This window comes from Schistocerca gregaria, chromosome 1 (genome assembly GCF_023897955.1).
Source record: "Schistocerca gregaria isolate iqSchGreg1 chromosome 1, iqSchGreg1.2, whole genome shotgun sequence".
NCBI lineage: Eukaryota > Metazoa > Arthropoda > Insecta > Orthoptera > Acrididae > Schistocerca > Schistocerca gregaria.
Window position 1 is genome coordinate 266,536,874 of NC_064920.1, and position 6,493 is coordinate 266,543,366.

The 6,493-nt window shown below is 36.8% G+C and overlaps 1 long non-coding RNA gene across 2 annotated transcripts in view; it reads left to right on the forward strand.

The window, feature by feature from the left end:
- Nucleotides 1-3,129, forward strand: part of LOC126340122 (uncharacterized) — a 138,492-nt gene extending 135,363 nt beyond the window's left edge. The window contains exon 7 of one of the 2 annotated variants that reach the window (XR_007565114.1): nucleotides 2,493-3,129. This is a non-coding gene — a long non-coding RNA (uncharacterized LOC126340122). Of the gene's footprint in view, nucleotides 1-688; nucleotides 1,079-2,492 lie in introns of those variants that run through there. The other variant, XR_007565111.1, reaches the window with a different exon arrangement.
- The last annotated feature ends 3,364 nt before the right edge of the window (nucleotides 3,130-6,493 follow it).

The following is a 6,493-nucleotide window of genomic DNA, read 5'->3' on the forward strand; positions in this document are numbered from 1 at the left end:
ATAAGAAGTTTTATTGTTACCCGTATTTGGCAAATGAGTTGTGCTGATGTTGAGAACAGGAAATATTGAAAATGTAGATAACGAAGGTGAAACTTGATGTTGGTAATGGTGAGTGGCTTTCTGGTGTGATGTGTTAGTATTAAAATTTGTGGAAGTTTTTTAAAGAGTCCAGTTGTGGAGAGGTTGTTAGCTATTGTGAAGTGAAATACAGTGAAGTGTAGTAAATAAAGAGACACTTGATCGACCCTTGGTTATTGATAAGAATGTAAAGAAGGTTTATACTGTGTGGTAGTTTTGTTTTTTGTGGGTCAGCGTAAAAGAATTTATCCTTTGAGATGTGTTATGGAGGTAGAAAAGTGTAGGAAGTACAGTCCCTTAATATTTAGAATACGAGAGGAAATGATATAGTGGAGACATGTAACGTGTGAGAGAGTGTGTACGAAGTAGCTGGTCTGTGCGTGATGTGTAGGTTTATGAAATTGGAGTATTGTGGTAATTAGTAATGATGAAGGTAATGAAGTAGTGATGTTCTGGTTTTCGAAAGAATGGAGTAAGGGATGGTGTATGGTTTGAAGTAGAGTTAAAAACCTGAGTGAGGTGAAGTTGAGGTTAAATTTTGTAAAGGTGGTATAATACGAGGTTGAAGAATGGTGCAGAGAAGATAAAATAAGATTGTGTCAGTGTGGAGGTTAATGTTTAAATGAGGAAATAAAAGAGTAATCCAGAGAAAATGTAAAAAAGTTAGGAAGGAGGTGTGATAGTGAAGAGGTGTGATGAAGTGAAGGGGAATTGCTGAAAAATAGAGTTTGATGGTGAATGGTTTGTGAACTAATGTTGCCCCTGTACGTCCTGCCTACAAGATTTGAGTTTGGAGAGTTAGTGATATGGTGATTTAGTAGTGTGTGTGACTTGATGAAATGATAATCCATAGAGGTGAATATGTATTGTCCCAGAGAGTAAAATATCGTTTGAAATTGGTAGAGAGAAGTACTAATAGAAGACCAATCAAATAATAATTTATTTTGATGAGGTAGCGAGGATGAGAGAATTTAGAGCGAGTATAGAAAGTAAACAAGAGAAAAAATGGATGTTGGTTTGATTGTTATGAAAGAAATTTTGTTCCCCCTGTAGATTGATCCCCTAAAATTTAGGATAGTTGATAAGGGTTTATAGGTTTATTCTCAAAATATTTGGAATATAGGTGATGTGTATGAGCTGAAAACACTGAAAAGAAAGTATTCTGTGAGAAGGAGTGTAAAGTGTAAGAGGTGGAGATTCCCATTGCCCAGGCAATTCTTAATCCTTGGATGTCCATGGTGTGAGCTGGCAGCATGTTGGAGATAAGAATGTAAATGAAGGAGTAGGTATTGGTGCAGTTGACACGCTATGTATGTCAGAGTAGGAGCAGACCTGAGTTGAGCAGAAATGATGATGATTTATAATAATTTTTTGCGAGTTAATCGTAGGTGCCCTGTGAAAAGAGGGAAGTCCGACTGAAGGTAGTATATCCAAGAGTAGAGTGAGTGATGCTGTGTTGATAAAGACAATGTGGGTAAAATGTTTAAAAGAGAGATTGGAAGAAGGCATAGGTTTAAGTAAAGTGATAATGAGTCCCAAGATTCTTAGAGGTGAATGAACATAGATCTAGTTGGAGTGTATAGACGTAAGAAACAATGACTAGCAAGTTAGTATTGTTTGAGAGCTGTTATGGAATTTGATCGTGAGAGTTGCATTATTGAGTTTTTGGAGTTTTGTATAAGCCAGGTGATGAGTGTAAGACCCGTGACTGTTTAAATTAGGAAGAGAGTAGAAGGTGTTCGAAGACCCTATTGCAGATGCAGAGAGAAAAGGAAAGTCTGTTGGTGTATTGAAAGTTGGAGTACATGTAAGGTGTACAGAAAATGTAATTGATGGCCCTTCCCATTGAGGTACAGATGCTGATTGTTGTTTGAAACTAGAAGCTCCCACGTAAATCCAACATTATAGGAATTATGTTAATTTACGATGTGTGTCGAAATGATGGAGATACCTGATATGAGGTGAAATGTAGGATGGAGGTGTGTGTGTGTGAGGACGTGGCCCTTTCCCAAGTCATAGAATTAATTATTTCACTTATGTTTGGTGGAGAATAATGATAGTGAGGAAGTATTTATGTGTGACAGGATAAGAAGTTTTATTGTTACGCGTATTTGGCAAATGAGTTGTGCTGATGTTGAGAACAGGAAATATTGAAAATGTAGATGATGAAGGTGAAACTTGATGTTGGTAATGGTGAGTGGCTTTCTGGTGTGATGTGTTAGTATTAAAATTTGTGGAAGTTATAAAGAGTCCAATTGTGGAGAGGTTGTTAGCTGTTGTGAAGTGAAATTCAGTGAAGTGTAGTAAGTAAACAGACACTAGAACGACCTTTGGTTATTGATGAGATTTTAAAGGTTGTTTTCTTTGTTGTGAGTTAGTGTAAAAGAATTTACGCATTGAGATGTGTTATGGAGGTAGAAAAGTGTAGGAAGTACAGTCCCTTAATATTTAGAATACGAGAGGAAATGATATAGTGGAGACATGTAACGTGTGAGAGAGTGTGTACGAAGTAGCTGGTATGTGCGTTATGTGTCGGTGTATGAAATTGGAGTATTGTGGTAATTAGAAATGATGAAGGTAATGAAGTAGTGATGTTCTGGTTTTCGAAAGATGGAGTAAGGGATGGTGTATGGTTTGAAGTAGAGTTAAAAACCTGAGTGAGGTGAAGTTGAGGTTAAATTTTGTAACGGTGGTATAATACGAGGTTGAAGAATGGTGCAGAGATGATAAAATAAGGTTGTGTCAGTGTTGAGGTTAATGTTAAAATGAGGAAATAAAAGAGTACTCCAGAGAAAATGTAAAAAAGTTAGGAAGGAGGTGTGATAGTGAAGAGGTGTGATGAAGTGAAAGTTAATTGCTGACAAATGGAGTTTGATGGTGAATGGTTTGTGAACTACTGTTGCCTCTGTACGTCCTGCCTACGAGATTTGGGTTTGGACAGTTAGTGATATGCTGATTTACTAGTGTGTGTGACTTGATGAAATGATAATCCATAGAGGTGAATATGTATTGCCCCAGAGAGTAAAATATCGTTTGAAATTGGTAGAAAGATGTACGAATAGAGGACCAATCAAATAATAATTCACTTTGATGAGGTAGCGAGGATAAGAGAATTTAGAGCAAGTATAAAAAGTAAAAAAGAGAAAAAATGGATGTTGGTTTTATTGTTATGAAAGAAATTTTGTTCCCCTGTAGATTGATCCCCGAAAATTTAGCATAGTTGATAAGGGTTTATAGGTTTATTCTCAAAATATTTGGAATATAGGTGACGTGTATGAGCTGAAAACACTGAAAAGAAAGTATTCTGTAAGAAGGAGTGTAAAGTGTATGAGGTGGAGTTACCCATTGCCCAGTCAATTCTTAATCCTTGGATGTCACTTGTGTGAGCTGGTAGCATGTTGGAGATAAGAATGTAAATGAAGGAGTAGGTATTGGTGCAGTTGACACGCTATGTATGGCAGAGTAGGAGGAGATCTGAGTTGAGCAGAAATGTGGATGATTTATAATAATTGTTTGCGAGTTAATCGTAGGTGCCCTGTGAAAAGAGGGAAGTCTGACTGTAGGTAGTATATCCAAGAGTAGAGTGACTGATGCTGTGTTGATAAAGGCAATGTCGGTACAGTGTTTAAAAGAGAGATGGGAAGAAGGCATAGGTTTAAGTAAAGTGAGAATGAGTCCCAAGAGTTCTTAGAGGTGAATGAAGATAGGTGTGGTTGAAGTGTATAGATGTAAGAAATAATGACTAGCAAGTTAGTAATGATTGAGACCTGTTATGAAATTTGATCGTGAGAGTTGCGTTATTGAGTTTTTTGAGTTTTGTATAAGCCAGGTGATGAGAGTAAGACCCGTGACTGTTTAAATTAGGAAGAGAGTAGAAGGTGTTCGAAGACCCTATTGCAGATGCAGGGAGAAAAGGAAAGTCTGTTGTAGTGAAAGTTAGAGTACATGTAAGGTCTACAGAAAGTGTAATTGATGGACCTTCCCATTGAGGTATACATGCTGATTGTTGATTGGAACAAGAAGCTCCCACGTAAATCCAACATTATAGGAATTATGTTAATTTACGAGTGTGTCTGTCCTGCCTAGAAGATTTGAATTTGGGCAGTTAGTGATATGGTGATTTGGTAGTGTGTGTGACTTGATGAAATGATAATCCAAAGAGGTGAATATGTATTGACCCAGAGAGTAAAATATCCTTTGAAATTGCTAGAGAGATGTACGAATAGAAGACCAATCAAATAATAACTCACTTTGATGCGGTAGCGAGGATGAGAGAAATTATAGCGAGTAAACAAAGGAAAAAAGAGAAGAAATGGATGTTGGTTTGATGCTTATTATAGAAATTTTGTTCTTTGTGTACATCGATCCCTTAAAAATTAGGATAATTGATAATGGTTTGTAGGTTTATTCTCAAAATATTAGGAATGTAGGTGATGTGTATGAGCTGAAAACACTGAAAAGAGAGTGTTTTGTGAGAATGGAGTTCGAAGTGTATGAGGTGGAGGTTCCCATTGCCCAGGCAATTCTTATTGAATGTCCCTTGTGTGAGCTGGAAGCATGTTGGAGATAAGAATGTAAATGAAAGTGTTGGTATTACTGCAGTTGACACGCTATGTATGGCAGAGTAGGAGGAGACCTGAGTTGAGCAGAAATGTGGATGATTTATAATAATTGTTTGCGAGTTAGTCGTAGGTGCCCTGTGAAATGCGGGAAGTCTGACTGAAGGTAGTATATCCAAGAGTGGAGTGAGTGTTGCTGTGTTGATAAGGCAATGTTGGAACAATGTTTAAAAGAGAGATTGGAAGAAGCCATAGGTTTAAGTAAAGTGTGAATGAGTCCCAGGAGTTCTTAGAGGTGAATGAACATAGATGTGGGTGGAGTGTGTAGATGTAAGAAACAATTACTAGCAAGTTGGTAATGTTTGAGACCTGTTATGAAATTCAATCATGAGAGTTGCATTATTGAGTTTTTGGAGTTTTGTATGAGCCAGGTGATGAGAGTAAGACCCATTACTGTTTAAATTAGGAAGAGAATAGAAGGTGTTCGAAGACCCTATTGCAGATGCCGAGAGAAAAGGAAAGTCTGTTGTTGTTGTGAAAGTTGCAGTATATGTAAGGTGTACAGAAAGTGTAAATGATGGTCCTTCCCATTGAGGTATAGATGCTGATTGTTGTTTGGAATGAGGAGCTCCCACGTAAATTTAACATTATAGGAATTATGTTAATTTACAGTGTGTGTCGAAATGATGTTGGGAAGAGGAAATATTGAAAATGTAGATGATGAAGGTGAAACTTGATGTTGGTAATGGTGAGTGGCTTTCTGGAGTGTGATTGTGTTAGTATTAAAATTTGTAGACGTTAAGAGTCCAATTGTATAGAGTTGTTATTAGCTATTGTGAAGTAAAATACAGTGAAGTGTAGTAAGTAAAGAGACACTTGAGCCACCCTTTGTTATTGATGTTATTGTAAAGAAGGTTTATATTGTGTCTGGTTGTTTTGTTTGTTGTGGCATTGTGTAAAGAACTTACCCTTTGGGATGTGTTGTGGAGGTAGAAAGGTGTAGGACGTACAGTCCCTTAATATTTAGAATACGAGAGGAAGTGATATATTGGGTACATGTAATGTGTGAGAGAGTGTGTACGAAGTAGTTGGTGTGTGCGTGATGTTGAAGTTTATGAAATTGGAGTAATGTGGTAATTAGTAATGATTAGTAATGATGAAGGTAATGAAGTAGTGGTGTTCTGGTTTTCGAGAGAATGGAGTAACAGATGGTGTAGGGTTTGAAGTAGTGTTAAAAACCTGAGTGAGGTGAAGTTGATATTAAATTTTGTAAAGGTGGTATAATACAAGGTTGAAGAATAGTGCAGAGAAGATAAAAAAAGATTGTGTCAGTGTGGAGTTTAATGTTTAAATGAGGAAATAAAACAGTACCCCAGAGAAAATATAAAAAAGTTAGGAATGAGGTGTGGTAGTGAAGAGGTGTGATGAAGTGAAGGCGAATTGCTGACAGGTAGAATTTGATGGTGAATGGTTTGTGAACTAATGTTTCCCCCTGTACATCCTGCCTACGAGATTTGAGTTTGGACAGTTAGTGATATGGTGATTTAGTAGTGTGTGTGACTTGATGAAATGATAATCCATAGAGGTGTATATCTATTGCCCCAGAGAGTAAAATATATTTTGAAATTTGTAGAGAGATGTACGAATTGAAGACCAATCAAATAATAATTCAATTTGTATGAGGTAGAGAAAAAATGGATGTTGGTTTGATTGTTATGAAGGAATTTTTTTGCGCCTGTAGATTGATCCCCTAAAAATTAGGATAGTTGATAAGGGTTTATAGGTTTATTCTCAAAATATTTGGAATATAGGTGATGTGTATGAGGTGAAAACACCGAAAAGAGAGTATTATGTGA